This window comes from Panulirus ornatus, chromosome 1 (assembly GCF_036320965.1).
Source record: "Panulirus ornatus isolate Po-2019 chromosome 1, ASM3632096v1, whole genome shotgun sequence".
Classification (NCBI taxonomy): Eukaryota; Metazoa; Arthropoda; class Malacostraca; order Decapoda; family Palinuridae; genus Panulirus; species Panulirus ornatus.
The window spans coordinates 92,105,263-92,121,283 of NC_092224.1; the positions used below are offsets into that span (position 1 = coordinate 92,105,263).

At 46.0% G+C, this 16,021-nt stretch overlaps 2 protein-coding genes across 3 annotated transcripts in view; one reads left to right on the top strand and one right to left on the bottom strand.

Moving 5' to 3' along the window:
* The window catches only part of LOC139750946 (serine/threonine-protein kinase VRK1-like), a 205,252-nt gene that overhangs the window by 155,471 nt on the left and 33,760 nt on the right, over positions 1-16,021 (bottom strand). The gene's annotated exons all lie outside the window — the stretch shown is intronic.
* The window catches only part of fbp (fructose-1,6-bisphosphatase), a 394,327-nt gene that overhangs the window by 94,071 nt on the left and 284,235 nt on the right, over positions 1-16,021 (top strand). The gene's annotated exons all lie outside the window — the stretch shown is intronic.

Here is a 16,021-nt window from a genome sequence, read left to right on the forward strand (position 1 = left end):
AAAGACTTGTAGCGGACAAGGTAGAAGTAGCGTACGATCAGAATGCTTACAGAACAGAGTTGGAGACTTTGGTAATCAATCAATTAGTTGGCGAGCAGCTCTTAAGATACTGTGGCCAATGATGGAAGATAGTGTCCACACACAATACTGCCCCCAATCAACGGGGTCAGCCGATCTCGGAACACTTGCAGATGCAACTCCAGAATACCTGACTTGACGTGGAAAAAAAAAATTTTCTGCAAAGCTTGAAGCGGTGAAGCAAGAGCGGGAACAAAAGAAGTTAGGACACGATGCGTCAAAGGCATTACCACCACATTTTGATGCTACGGTCTTATATGCCAAAGTCTCTTGAGGATGATGTAATTTTCTCATTTTTTTTTCCATAATTTTGAAAGTGTTGCCTATCAGCGCTCTTGGCCCAAGACGTATTGGTTAACTCACGATATGTCATTAGTGGTAAGGCTAGAGGATGTATTATACACAGGCGATGTGTAAACACAAGTTTCCTTAATTACGAGGTCGTGAAGGCTAAAATACTAAAAGTTTATAGGTTTTATCTAGAGACTTACAGATGCATGTTTCGACATAAACCTAAGAGACCTGACCAGACCTACACCGAATATTTTCGTGAGAAGGGACTACTTATGTAGGCAGTGGTTTAGCTCCGAAGGAGTTACTGAACCAGCGGAACTTGTGGAATTAATAGCACTCGAGAAATGTGAAGAAAAAAAAAAATTGTTACCCGTGAAGTGCTGTTATTTAAATGTTCAAAGGGTGAAGTCTGTTGAAAAGGCTGGGGAAATAGCGGATCTGTTCGCGCTGGCTGACACGCACACTTGCTACAGAGACTCTAAAAGGGGTTTTGATGGCCAAGAGGAAAATACAATAATACTGTAACCCCAACCAGAAATCTGACCCCCCCCCCCCTTTGCCGGAGGCTCCTGAGAATCAGAGGAACAATCGCGAGAGGGTTGTTAGGGCGTGTTATAATTGTGGCAAGGTGGTGAGGGAGTGCTGGGGGTGTGTTATAATTGTGGTGAGGGAGTGCTGGGGGCGTGTTATAATTGTGGCAAGGTGGTGAGGGAGTGCTGGGCCAGGCTGAAGGAAATCCAGAGACTCTACCAAGAGTAGGCTAGTGAGTCTCTTTATCAATCTTAGGGTTTCATAGTGATGTAAGTTAGGCTAACCCTGTTCTCAGGAAAGTGGGGAGCTACGAGAGTGGCAATCAGTTTGTAGTTCAGAATCTTTTCCAGGGGAACCACAAGAGCGTGCCTGTGTAAGAGCTATGTCAGTATAGCTGTTCACTAAGAAGTGGCCGTAACTGCGTGGCTCTGGTGCGCTCGCAGTCCCTGGTGTTGGATGGCTTGGTGCCGGTAGGAGAGAGTCTGTTGACTGAGTCTTGTTAGACGGGCTGTGGGGGTCGAGAGGGCAGTTCCACTAACCATTGTGTGTGTGTGTGTGTGTGTGTGTGTGTGGGAGCAGATCCCTTTACGGGACCTGCTCTTGTGGGGACGGTGAATAAGTTGACCGTCTCATGAGTGGCCTTTTGTGTTAGGCGATGACTTAGCGGGAGGGGGTAAAAATGAATCTAGTGCCGGTGTGTTGTCTGTGAGGCCAGTGGAGTGCAAGGAGACAACGGAAACTGAGGAAGGAGTACACGAGATACTCCCAGTGTGCTCAGATGCCAGGTCCATGGCAGCTAGCACGGGAGGCCGTGTGACTGAGGCACAGCCACTGAGACTGAGACCATTCTCTGAGAATGAGACCAGCGAGAAGCTGTGTGATACCTTCTTTACTGGTTCGAACCAGCGTCAGTGGGTTGAGGCTGATGATTCGTATCGAGTCCATGCAGGAGAGGCCCAGGGTCGAATGAAGAGCTGGTATGGCAAAAGGTCTCGAATGGAGAGCTTTGAGAACGGGGCGACGGAGTGTTGCTTCTATCACCCCCAACCGGGGCTTCATCAACATTTTCATCATGATTCTCCCACTTTCAAGCAGACTATGTAGGCTTGCTGCACGACTCAAACTTCCAGCGGGAGCTGTGTGTGTGTGTGTGTGTGTGTATGACGAGGGCGATGATCCAGCTACGGGTGCGCCCTGGGGACCTGACGCAGGCGTGGACAGGCAGGCAGGAAGGAAGGAGGAGAAGCTTTCGCCCTTGACGGGAGAAGCGATGGGTGGAGACATACATCTGCCCTGCCGCCGACACACCCAGAGGTCTGTCTGCCAAAAGCTTACCTGGAGGGGTGAGCCTCCCGGATGTTGACGTGGGACATGCCCGGCCTACTGAACAAGCTCCTTACCGGGGAAGTCCACAACGAGCAATCATTTGAAAGGTGGAGCTGGACTACCATGCTGGAGCACCACGAGCTGATGATGGGAGCCGGTGCCAGTCGCACTGGAACTACTCGCCCTATGGGACCTTATCGGTTCTGTATCGACTACCACAAAGTCAGCAAGGTAACCAGGACTGCTAGTCTTTCCCCCTGCCCCCCACCCGTTCCAATAACAGTTAAGGCCCAAGCTATAGCACCTTGATGTCCCACCCACCCACCCCCGATCTAGAAGAGAACTGAAGATATTTCCTGGGTATCGTGTTTCCTGGGTATCGTTGGATACTACAAGATTGTTCATTGTTAACTGCCACGATCGCACCTCCCCTCACACATTGATTGACGATGTCAGATATGTTAGGAAATATGAGCAGCGTCAAAAGCCATGCTTTTAGGCTCTGTAATAGTCGCGATTTTGCAGGCTCCGGACAGGTCAGCTGTCAGTGCCAGTGATATAAAAAGTTAGTGTTGTCCTCTTGCAGGAGGACGAAGAGAGGGTTTGATCACCCCTGTGATCAACTTTGGTAAGAAAGTTAATTAAGCCTAAACAGCAGATTACCCCACTAGTGAGAAGGAACCTTTGATCTTTGCGTTACAACACCTGTATATTTCTGCCCTTTCAGGCAAGCCTATCATTGTGTATATACTGATTACCACCCCACTTTTAACAAGTTCAGGGATAATAATCAGAGGATGACTAAGTGAGCCTTGTTCCTTCAAGAGAACAATCTTTTTTTGAGATTCATCATATCGTCGACACACACATTGTGTAAACAGACTGTTAATCCGCTCTTAAAATTAAGGTAAGAACATTCCTCTTCCAGGAATTTTCTCCCTGAAGGAGCGCGCTGGGAGGGGGGGGGGGGTTACGAACCTGTGCGTTTCGTGTGTTTTATGTTGTAGGTAATGTGTATGTTATGATTATGTTGTAGGTAATGTGTATGTTATGATTATGTTGTAGGTAACGTGTACGTTGTGTTTATGTTGTAGGTAACGTGTATGTGTTGTAGGTTTATGATTATGTTGTAGGTAATGTGTATGTTATGATTATGTTGCAGGTAAGGTGTATGTTGTGTTTATGTTGTAGGTAATGTATGTGTGTGTGTGTGTGTGTGTTGTAGGTTTATTACGGCAGCGTGGTTGGCTAGGGGTCTAAGCGGGTCACCTTGTCCTGTCCCGTCCCATGACGGCTTTCCAGCAACCCAGCAAGACCTCCCTCCTCCGCCGTTGTTACCTCGGCTTGGAATTCACTTCCCACTCGCCGTGTCCTCACTACTTATTATGCCTCTCAGCCAGGAAGGTCATACCAAGGAAAGATTGACTCCCTCTTGAGTCCCATTGTTTTACCGTGGAGTTGGAGGGACCGTAACCAAGGCTGGAGCTCCAGGCAATATGGAGCGGCACTTACTGTGGTCAATTGTCCTCAACGCAGTCGAGGTGGAGCGGGTCACTGCCGAGGGGCGGCTTGGAGGCTGGGCGCTCCAGACGACTATGCGCAGACCCGTGTTTCCCCTTCAGTGATGCGGCGCCAAGCTAAACTTAAACAGTGTTGCACTGTGTCGTTTCGGGTCCGAGTGTAACGGTGTATCATAACTTGTGTCTTAAAGAATTACCCACAGATTTTTAAAAGTGTATTTTGTGATATGTTAATATAGTCAAGTTATAAAGATTTCTGGTTCGAAATCTTACCTGTTATGTTTAGTGTTAACGTAAATAATTGTGCCCGAGTAATGTTCTTTTGTTATGTATTCTTTATTGCTTGTAATATAAGTAATTTTAATCCTGGTGTTTAATTTCATCCCTTCACTGTAAGACAGCGTTATCCTGTGGTGTGCATATATATATATATATATATATATATATATATATATATATATATATATATATATATATATATATATATATATATATATAACACCTCCAACACCCAGGAACGAACCTGGAACCCCTGCGTGGCAGGCGGTAGCACTACTGCTAGGCTATGATCATCCGTAATAGGGAATGACTATTCGATACAATGCAATCGAATACCCTTCGTCTCACGCTGGTGAGCAACAGGTTCTCCTGAGCCTGATATTCGATTGCATAGTATCGAATAATCATATCCCTATAAGGGATATATATATATATATATATATATATATATATATATATATATATATATATATATATATATATATATATATATATTTTTTTTTTTTTTTTTTTTTTTTATACTTTGTCGCTGTCTCCCGCGTTTGCGAGGTAGCGCAAGGAAACAGACGAAAGAAATGGCCCAACCCCCCCCCCCCCCCATACACATGTACATACACACGTCCACACACGCAAATATACATACCTACACAGCTTTCCATGGTTTACCCCAGACGCTTCACATGCCTTGCTTCAATCCACTGACAGCACGTCAACCCCTGTATACCACATGACTCCAATTCACTCTATTTCTTGCCCTCCTTTCACCCTCCTGCATGTTCAGGCCCCGATCACACAAAATCTTTTTCACTCCATCTTTCCACCTCCAATTTGGTCTCCCTCTTCTCCTCGTTCCCTCCACCTCCGACACATATATCCTCTTGGTCAATCTCTCCTCACTCATTCTCTCCATGTGCCCAAACCATTTCAAAACACCCTCTTCTGCTCTCTCAACCACGCTCATTTTATTTCCACACATCTCTCTTACCCTTACGTTACTTACTCGATCAAACCACCTCACACCACACATTGTCCTCAAACATCTCATTTCCAGCACATCCATCCTCCTGCGCACATCTCTATCCATAGCCCACGCCTCGCAACCATACAACATTGTTGGAACCACTATTCCCTCAAACATACCCATTTTTGCTTTCCGAGATAATGTTCTCGACTTCCACACATTTTTCAAGGCTCCCAAAATTTTCGCCCCCTCCCCCACCCTATGATCCACTTCCGCTTCCATGGTTCCATCCGCTGACAGATCCACTCCCAGATATCTAAAACACTTCACTTCCTCCAGTTTTTCTCCATTCAAACTCACCTCCCAATTGACTTGACCCTCACCCCTACTGTACCTAATAACCTTGCTCTTATTCACATTTACTCTCAACTTTCTTCTTCCACACACTTTACCAAACTCAGTCACCAGCTTCTGCAGTTTCTCACATGAATCAGCCACCAGCGCTGTATCATCAGCGAACAACAACTGACTCACTTCCCAAGCTCTCTCATCCCCAACAGACTTCATACTTGCCCCTCTTTCCAGGACTCTTGCATTTACCTCCCTTACAACCCCATCCATAAACAAATTAAACAACCATGGAGACATCACACACCCCTGCCGCAAACCTACATTCACTGAGAACCAATCACTTTCCTCTCTTCCTACACGTACACATGCCTTACATCCTCGATAAAAACTTTTCACTGCTTCTAACAACTTGCCTCCCACACCATATATTCTTAATACTTAATAATATATATATTTTCCATACTATTCGCCATTTCCCGCGATAGCGAGGTAGCGTTAAGAACAGAGGACTGGGCCTTTGAGGGAATATCCTCACCTGGCCCTCTTCTCTGTTCCTTCTTTTGGAAAATTAAAAAAAAAAAAAAAAAAATGAGAGAGGAGGATTTCCAGCCCCCCGCTCCCTTCCTTTTAGTCGCCCTCTACGACACGCAGGGAATACGTGGGAAGTATTGTTTCTCCCCTATCCACAGGGAATATATATATATATATATATATATATATATATATATATATATATATATATATATATATCAGTTCAAAGAATAAACAACCTATCACCTATAAACACTCAACGTATAGAAGACATCCACCTCTGATAATCTACATAGAACTTTCATGTCTCAACGACCTGTCGCTGAACCTTAGGTGGTAGTTGACAATTTGTCGTCTCGTCTTCAACTTCGCCACCAAAGACATCCCGACTTAATTCCTTGAGCACCACGACCACAACCCTTGAGTTCGATGACTTTAACTCATCGGATGCGACCATTTCATCCCTAAGAACTCACATGATTTCATTCATCGTACAATAGGCGTTCAGTCGTTGAACTCAAGGGGGGGGGGGGGCGGTAATTAGAAAGTCGTCGCGTCCAAAGGGTTATTATAATCGTATTCTTCACATATCTTTTCACACTATATCTACAAGTATACTTATCACTAGTCATAAAGAGAAGAGCACTGTTTTTCGTACTTGAGTATTGTACTTAACTAAAAAGTGAGATAAGATTGGGTTATTTACATTCAACACAAACCAGATCGAATCATATGATGATGCAAGTTTCATGTGATTATCAACATCAAACACAACGGTACGTGCCCCTGAGCAAGGTGATGTGAGCCTTACGCCATTGTTCCTAATATATATTCCAAGGATTAAGCTAGTACCATATCAAAGTGTAGCACTGTTATGCTCCCGGGATTGGTTGGTTGTCTGGTTATCTGGGCATTACGCCTTCCACTGACGAGGTCATTAAGACAACGTCAAGTCATCAAACGATCGACAGACATCTTGAACACATACAATCTTACAATATTACTTCGAACACATACAGTCTTACTTCATAGCTGGCCTTTCCTGCAAGGATCAACATTATCAAGTGGATGTTTTTGTACACTTACGACACTACGAAAACTTAAGCCACTGTTAAGTATCCTGATCGTGGCTACATCAGTGACTCTTACTTAATAATCTCGTGCGATCTACACAAGTTAATATTTTGATATAATCAACAAAGTACTTTTCCCCAAGACTCAGCCAAAGGCCAACAAACACAAAGTTGATGAAATAAAGCGTAAGGGAAAGACATCTATACAAAGGATAAAATATATTCGTGTATTATACTATTCAATCCGGACAATAAATTTTCCTTAACTCTAATAAAATAAAAGCACAAAACCTTATAGCATATAAAATATTCTGTTCATTTTTCCGATGGATTCGAATCCTATTCCTCTGAGGCTGACAACACTTAGCCCTAACTTTAGCGACACTGCACCCCAAGGTCGCATGTCTTGGTAGCCCAACTCCCCTCAAAACACACACACACACACACACACGCACATCCGTTATGCCTCTCCACACCTGCTGCCCAACACCATCAGGTCAAGACTGTAGTAACACACACACACACACATCCGTTAAGCCTCTCTACACCTGCTGCCCAACACCATCAGTTCAAGAATGTAGTAACACACACACACACACACACACGTGCGCACGTACTGGTAAATATCTTCAGGCAACGAACAAAATGTGCGACTTTTCACACAAGGTATCTATACCGACATAAAAAAAGAATGTCAATCAAATACCTTCTGAAACATTGAAACCTAATAAAAACTTCGTGTGCCTCTATTAACACAGAGTCAGCGTGCTATTTCTACGACCTAGAATCACGCATTATTCATGTCAACCATTACGTAACAGGGTCGAGCTATAAGATATTACTACGTACACGATCAACGAGACTGTAAAAACACAGTGACACATAAACATGCCTGTGTTTTATACGTGAGGTTAAATAATTTGTTTCACGAGGAAATAAACGGGAGAGTGACAACAGATGAGTCTGTTGATGACGCTTTGTTACGTCACAGGTTGGGGGGGTCGCGCTCATATCCTCCCCTCCCTTCGCCCCACACTTATGTAATACGGACGCCAACTCCTCCCCCGCCCCTCACCGCCTTAGTCCTTAACTAAAAAACTTACATAATGGTGTGACACAACGTGTAGAATCGTACCCTCAAACTTGTAGTATTAACGCCATCAGCCGACTACAAAATATGCTATCTGGAAACTCACTGGGGTTGTCAAGTTTGCAAGAACAAAACAGTAAGTCACTAAGCACATCAAGCATTAAATTCAAGCACACAGACTTCATATAAGCGATCAAAACCTAATTTGGTGTAAATGTAGCAACAAAGGACAACGGTGATGGGGGGATCTAGCCCTGGGGCTGTGATAGGGGGGATGCTGCAAAAGCCAGTGACGTAATAGCTTACATAACAAACATGCCAGATACCTCCATTTCCTAATTATTTCGATACCGGTGTTCATAGTCATGGATACGATTTCAAAATGAAACATTATCAATACACCGGGCTGGTTAATGTAAAACTTAAAGTTGGATGAAATCTAATCATCTATCATGATACATAATGACAGAATCATCGAGCAGTTAGAATAGTTACCAAGTGATGCCATCTGCCTGGTCATAAAAAATGGACGGGATGGAGAGTCCCATCTGGGGAAATAAAACTTAAAGAGAGGAATTACTGCCCGAACGATACATTCTTACATAACACAACAAAATGAATTATAGTGAAATAGGATGACACGTTCTTTTCACAAACTACATCATACGTTTTGGTAAAGCTTAACTTCTTTTTTCTAACGGGATCTGAAACTTGGTGGTAGAGCCGAGACGAAAATGCGTCAAAACCTAATTCAAGGAAGATATTTTGTTTTTACACCACTGCGGCAGACGGCGTAACCTAATGCTCGTACTGGTGAAGCTGGGCGTTGGAATATTTTGCGTCCTGATTTTTTATTTTAATTTTGGCGATATGGCACAGTCATCTATCATGTCCTCTGTTTAGCCATTCCTGTGAACAGCCACCCTCACTCGCCCGTTCCCGGTCACCCCAAGTATTAAGCTGTTATCTAACGTTCGTTACGGTAGCAGGCGGGCAACGTAACGGAACGTTGGTCACTCCGTCAAAATTGTACGGTGAAACTGGGTGATGTTGCATCTCTTGAGGCACATACCATCATGCCCTCTGGTTTGGACACGCATGTAAACAGCTACCCACTCTCACCCAGCCAGGGGCTTAGGGGGGGGTGTGAGGGTAAGTCTCAATCTCCCCTGCTTCCCGCCTCACGTAGGAACACATCCCGACACAGCGTGACACCATCTGCTCGCCAGGAAGCGCCCGGAGTGTGGGAGGAAGACGCGTTTTGACATCACCGCCTACTAGGGAAATTTTCGCCTGGACTCCCACACGCCTCGGCCGAAGTTCGCTTCGCCCTCGATTTCGCAGGTGATGAGGAGGATTTGGGACAATGATGAAAGTGTGGGCCAGCTCGAAGTTGACGACGTTAAGTGGATGAATATGTACCAGAGGTTGAACTTGAGTCTGGTGATTCTGGTGGTGGAGGAAGAGGAGTGTGGCTGCGGAGGAAGGAAGGTCACGCGGTCATATTTTCCCAGCATGGGGGGGGTGAGGTCCCGTGGACAAGACAGACACACACCACACAAAACAGAGGCAAAACCAATGCCGCGTCTCAAGTCCTTTGTGTGTGGAGGATAAAACCTACGCAATCACCAGCCACAGACATTGGATTTTGACGCGAAGGAATCGGGAATAAACATGATCTTCCCGTGAGTGATGCAGATAAATTGCCTTACTTCCTCGCGTTCTTCGACAGTGAAGTAATGGGACTTACTGGCTGAGTGAAACGAACAATATTTCTACTGTGTACGATTCCTGAGAAACTCAGCTGAAAAGACAGGTAAAAATGGAAGGGGTTCCACGACACATCTGTTCCAGAGATGTACGTGTTTCTCGCCCTCACTATGCTTAAGATCCACGTAAAGAAACAGGTACTGAAGGAATACTAGATTCAGAATGACAAAAACCTCTCTTAACTACCTTTAGCAACTACTTGACGAGGGGCCGATTTCTCCAGCTCCTACGTTATCTCGATTTGGCCGACAACAACAATCCAAATAACCGAGACAGATGTGGAAATTAAGGACACTGATTGTCATGTTTAATGGAAAGTTTGTGTCAAATTCTTTCGACCGTTCCAGAACTTGGCGACTTGATGAGAGCTTGGTGCTTTTCAGGTCACGAGTTAACGACAGTACATTGCTTTCAAGGGGCGGCGCTATGGCCCTGTCCCTCTGCAACTGTCGAACTGGGTACGTGTCCTCGATATGCTAATGCACACAGCCAGCGAGCGACCAGGATATTGCCAGGGTGTCCCAAGAACAACCCACTCGGATTTAGTGGACACGTAGCAAAAAAAAAGATGTCACCTTTCATGAATAAGAAACACGTGCTATACACAGACAATTACTACACATCGCCCAACCTCGCCAAATTCCTCCTGGATCGTAGCACTGGTTTATGTGGCAGAGTCAGGCCAGAGAGAAACAACATATGCCAACATTCCTCGACACCTGGGAACGTTACGACATGCAGCAGCAGTTCAAGGTGGTGTCAGAAGATAACATCTTGGTTGGTCGATGGATGGACAGAAAACCTGTGCGCATCCTCTCAACGGCGCATCCGGGTAACATGGTGTCGACTGACAAAGTTGACCGTATCACAGAAGAGAGGGTGAAGAAGCCAGACGCCATTATGGACTGCAATGTGAACGTGCGTTCGGTCCACAAGGGTGATATGCAGATTGCGACTCTGGATTGTCTGTGGAAAAACGCCAAATGGTACAAGAAAAATATTCATTCACCTAGTCAAGACTGGCAAACACGTCTCCCTCACTCTCAGGATCTTCAGCAAAAGTGTGATAGAACACTTGCTGGCGACTTATAGCAACACCGACCGTACACGGCCATGTGAAGAAGGGAGGTCAACCAGACCGCTTGTTAGGTCGAGATTACATCTCAAAGACACTACCTGGATCATCTCCCCGTGGATGCCAAAAGGTCACAAACGACAGAGGAACTGTACCGTGTCTCGCAGTACAATCAGACGCCCCGAGCGACGCCGAGACGTGACAACATGGTGCCCAGGTTGTATGTTATGCCGGCATGTGTGTGTGTGTGTGAGCCCTGCTTCCGGGATTATCATACACTCAAGAACTACGAAATAAATATAAGGGTAGAATATCTAAAAAGTTGTAATTCATATATCGATATAATATATATAAAATATCATTGTAAAAGTAAGCGGAGTATATAATACATAACGCATAAAACCCCATCATCATACGTCAGACACCGCACCCATTGTGGAGCAGACATGATGGAGGGGACAATATGTTACGTGGGAATGAATTAAGATTTATGGAAATAAAGATCACCGAAACCATACTCATCGTTAATAAGGTTTGATATTCTGTTTCCTGCCGTACAGCCACACACACACAACACACCACCTGCCTTCCAGACCTCTGTATAACCTCTCTATAACCGTCCAGCTGGGTATATCTCTGGGCACTTTTAACAAACAGCTAAGAAAGAGACGGGAGGTGGAGGACGGAGCGCTACAACAGGATCAGGCGCTCCTAACGTGACAAGTGAGGAACAAGACGAACACATAAAGGAGGCTGCACAACACAACAGTTCGGAGGATAAGAGAATAAAATTTACCCGTGAATTGACGAAGAGTAAGAAGGTGACGTCATTCCACTGGGATTCACTGTACTCGGGGAAGGAAACTCTAACCAAAAAGAAACTTTTTTGTTAAGCCATTCCTCGTGGATTTGGACCATGAACTATTGATGCATGACTACCCTGATATTGCAAAATATTATCAAGCATATGACTCAGGGGGTTAAACCTACAGACAACCTAGTAGTCCACTGGGAAAGGGTAAGAGTATTCCAGATTACCTCTCTACGTGGAGGGGACTAGCATCTAGGCTTCCCAGTGCTGGGATATACAGACCCCGGCCATACCCTGGTATCAGTGCTGTCGATGGAACCAGGTGGCATCACCGTGCAGAGATACCCGCCTCGCTGGAGTTTCTTTCTGTACCGGTGAGCGCGAATCGAGAAATGGTGCAGGCAGATCCCAAGGTGGTGAACACCTCACCCCTTCCATATGTCAAGTGTGCAGGGCCACATACATCATCATCCAGTGTTATACATTTATCTATTTATTTTGCTTTGTCGCTGTCTCCCGCGTTAGCGAGGTAGCGCAAGGAAACAGACGAAAGAATGGCCCGTGTTATGTTAGAAAAAAAGAAGAAAAGAACACCCTAAAAACCCAAGGATCGGCATTCCGCTCCCACGAAACATGATCCAGACGAGCGAGGGCCACCAATACCACCGAACCCGGCACCTTTTCCACAGCCAACACCATACAAATTTCCCGCCGTTACTAGCCAGCCGGCCAGCCAACGTGGTGGCAGTCACCACCCGTTCAAACTGACCTGAACCCCTCCCCACCCCACACCTGAACCCCAGCCGGCCACAACCAACAGGGAGGGCCACACACCACCCCACCAACCTCCTCTCGAGCTGGAGAACCGTTTCTCGGAGATGGCCGACACACAACTGTTTGCTACTACCCGGTGACGCTTTAAAAAGGGCCGCCTCCATCTCTTTACGTTCAACGATGCGGTCATGAAGGCCGTGGGTGCTGCCAAGGAAGTGGTGGTGGTAACCAACACCGTCACAGAAGCTGCTGTGTTTAAAACGACAAGATGCCCCACGTAGCAACACGGGAGCGAGCACGACAACGACAACAACAAACAGAAGTTCACGCGAGGATCTTAAGGACTGTGGTGCGACAGGATACGATGAACGACACCTCCCGAGCCCTTCTCAACGTACGCAGGTGCACTGGGAAGCACCAGCCAGCCCCCCCCCCCCCCACGGACAGACAGAGTCTCAACAGATATCAAGGCTTCCACCCCCCCCAGGACAATCCAACAAGAAGGACCTGGGGTCTACGTATCCACATCTCGACCATCAGGAACAAGGACATTGAAATGGACACTGGAAACAAAAGGAAAGGCAGGCCACTGGTCCTCCACGGCCAGGAGCCTACTGGTGGCTGGGCTTCGAAGGGAGTTTGGTAAGCCGACGCCACAAACCACCCCGGCTGCCGTGCACACAACCATTCCTCCCCAAACACCACACACACACACAGAGGGCCACACAACACACCACCGATACTCCCTCATATTCTAAACGTAAGCTCCTCCTAGAACAGGACATCAGAGAACATGAGACCTAGGCATCATCTGCCTTCAAGAAGCACAGGTTCATCATATGAGTCAGTTAAGGTTATCAGGGTATGCCTCCTGTGCCTCAGCAGATGGCACACACACACACACGGGTTAAACACAAATGTTAAGACATCCATCCCAGTCCGAGAGTGCCTAAGTTAACACAGGCAGGCACAAGCTTGACATCATACTCCATCAGGGCAAACTGACCCTTTTCAATGTCTACGCTAAAGCAAATCAGTTCTTCATCGGTGAGTTACCGGACAATATTGACGATTCCCCGACTGTACGTACTACTACGTACTGCTAAACGAAGCAACAATTCATTCTGTATTCTAGTATTCTGTCATATTCTGGTATTACATCTTAAATTCATCTCTTTATTTTCTGCTACAATATAGCTTGTATTGCTCTATATTGTTCTATTTTGTGTATTTTATTACGTAACATTTTCCCCCATTTACTATATACCACTGAAGTTCTTTTAGTTTTCAAAATATTGTGGAAGGAGGAAGCTGAGAGTGAACGTGTGTTTTCAACAACATTATGAGGTTCACTGGCAGAGAAGGGCAGGTCTGTTGAAGAGTTAATACAAATGGGAATGTAAACTGGGAATTGTGGATATATATACCGGCGGATGACACCATGGCTACAGAAGTGAGGCACGGAGTAGGTGAAGGGGTGGCGAAAGCCCTTAGTGCTTTGAGAAACCTAGGAAAGGAAACATTAGAGTCAACTGAAGCGAAGATGGGCATATAAATGTTTAACTCGCGCTCATTCTCCTGTAAAATAACGAGACGAAACACGACACACTATTATGGCTCCTGCTAACTAAAACTATTTCCACCCAGAACATGGGGCTACGATCATATCCATTTGGGAAATATAAATGACATTGAATCATTTACTCCAGAATTTAAAATGTTATCATACCCACAGTCGTACCGACGTCCTTGCGTATCATAATGTGATTAGGGGTCGTACCCTCGCCCGGAACTGTTCAGCCAGAACACACAGCAAGGCCCAAAGGAATCACTACGTAAAAATGGCAGGCCCGGAGACGCGTCTTCTCCACCCTCACTTGAACGGACCCAGCAGACGGTCTATGACTCCTTGTTATTTCTTTATGTTGTGACCATCAGGCCACATGGGGCCGGTCCAACAAAGACCCCTTTGTGGACCCCGCAGGAACCATCTTCCGCCACCACTCACACGAGGACCAACGACGCTCTGGGCCAATTAACGGACCCCAGGCGTGCGTCCCCCCCCCCCTCCCCCCTAACGTGGCCTTCAACGGGGGAGCCAAAGCCGACGAAGTGTAGACTAATTTCGTGACTTTTATTAAATACTGACAAGATCATTCTATACGCTATGTGAACTAAATAAATAAATAAATAAATAAAGGAATCAGATGCGAGAGCATACTGAAAGAATAATAAAGGAAAAAAATATACTTTATATTTCTTTTTTTTTTTTCTTTTTTTTTTATACTTTGTCGCTGTCTCCCGCGTTTGCGAGGTAGCGCAAGGAAACAGACGAAAGAAATGGCCCAACCCCCCCATACACATGCACATACACACGTCCACACACGCAAATATACATACCTACACATCTTTCCATGGTTTACCCCGGACGCTTCACATGCCTTGATTCAATCCACTGACAGCACGTCAACCCCTGTATACCACATCGCTCCACTTCACTCTATTCCTTGCCCTCCTTACACCCTCCTGCATGTTCAGGCCCCGATCACACAAAATCCTTTTCACTCCATCTTTCCACCTCCAATTTGGTCTCCCTCTTCTCCTCGTTCCCTCCACCTCCGACACATATATGACGTATTTTGTCAACTCTCGCACCCCAAGAAAGTAATGTGTGTTTGTTATAGCAAAAGAGGTGCGGTCAATATGAACTAACTGTAGCCACCTAGAGAGAAAATTACCTTACACTAAAATTAACGAAAGAATCATTCTCCACGGTGAAACCAGTTCAAGAAAAAGAGAAATGCGAGACATGGAGGGGAATTCTACCCCGGGCCGTCACTCCCCTCAGGGTACACGGTGGCTAAATTTATAACTCAATCCTCGTGTGGTTGTCTTTCACACACATTTTACGGGAAGCATCAGCAGCAGCAGCTACAGCTACAGCAGCAGCCAGGCGCGTGTACCATAGCGTCTGAGTTTTAACGGCAGGGACAACACGAAGGCAACTCATGAGAGCAGCGGCGGCCGGGGACGGTGGACTGGGGCGCACGGAGACGCGGAGAATGTAAACAAACATGGAGGACTGAGGGAGGCGGGAACCTGGTAGGCTTATGGCTTCACTCTGGGTGTAAGGTGAAGGAGATACGACAACCCTCATATATGCCAGAACTACCCCCACAGGGTGTGAGGTAGAGGAGGGACAACCCCAAGATATGCCAGAACTACCCCCACAGGGTGTGAGGTAGAGGAACCCCATATGTGCCAGAACTACCCCCATAAGGTGTGAGGTATAGGAGGCAAAACCCCCAGATATGCCAAAGCTACCCCATAGGTTGTGATGTGGAGGAGAACACCACACCCCCAGATAGCCAGAACTATCCCCACAGGGTGTAAGGTGTACGAGGAACAACCCCCAGATATGCCAGAACTACCTTCAAGGATGTGAGGTGGATGAGGAACAAACCCCAGATACGCCAAAACTTCCCCCATAAAGTGTGAGGTGGAGAAGGAGGAACCATCGCCCCCATTATACTAAAACTACCCCTTACAGGAACAAC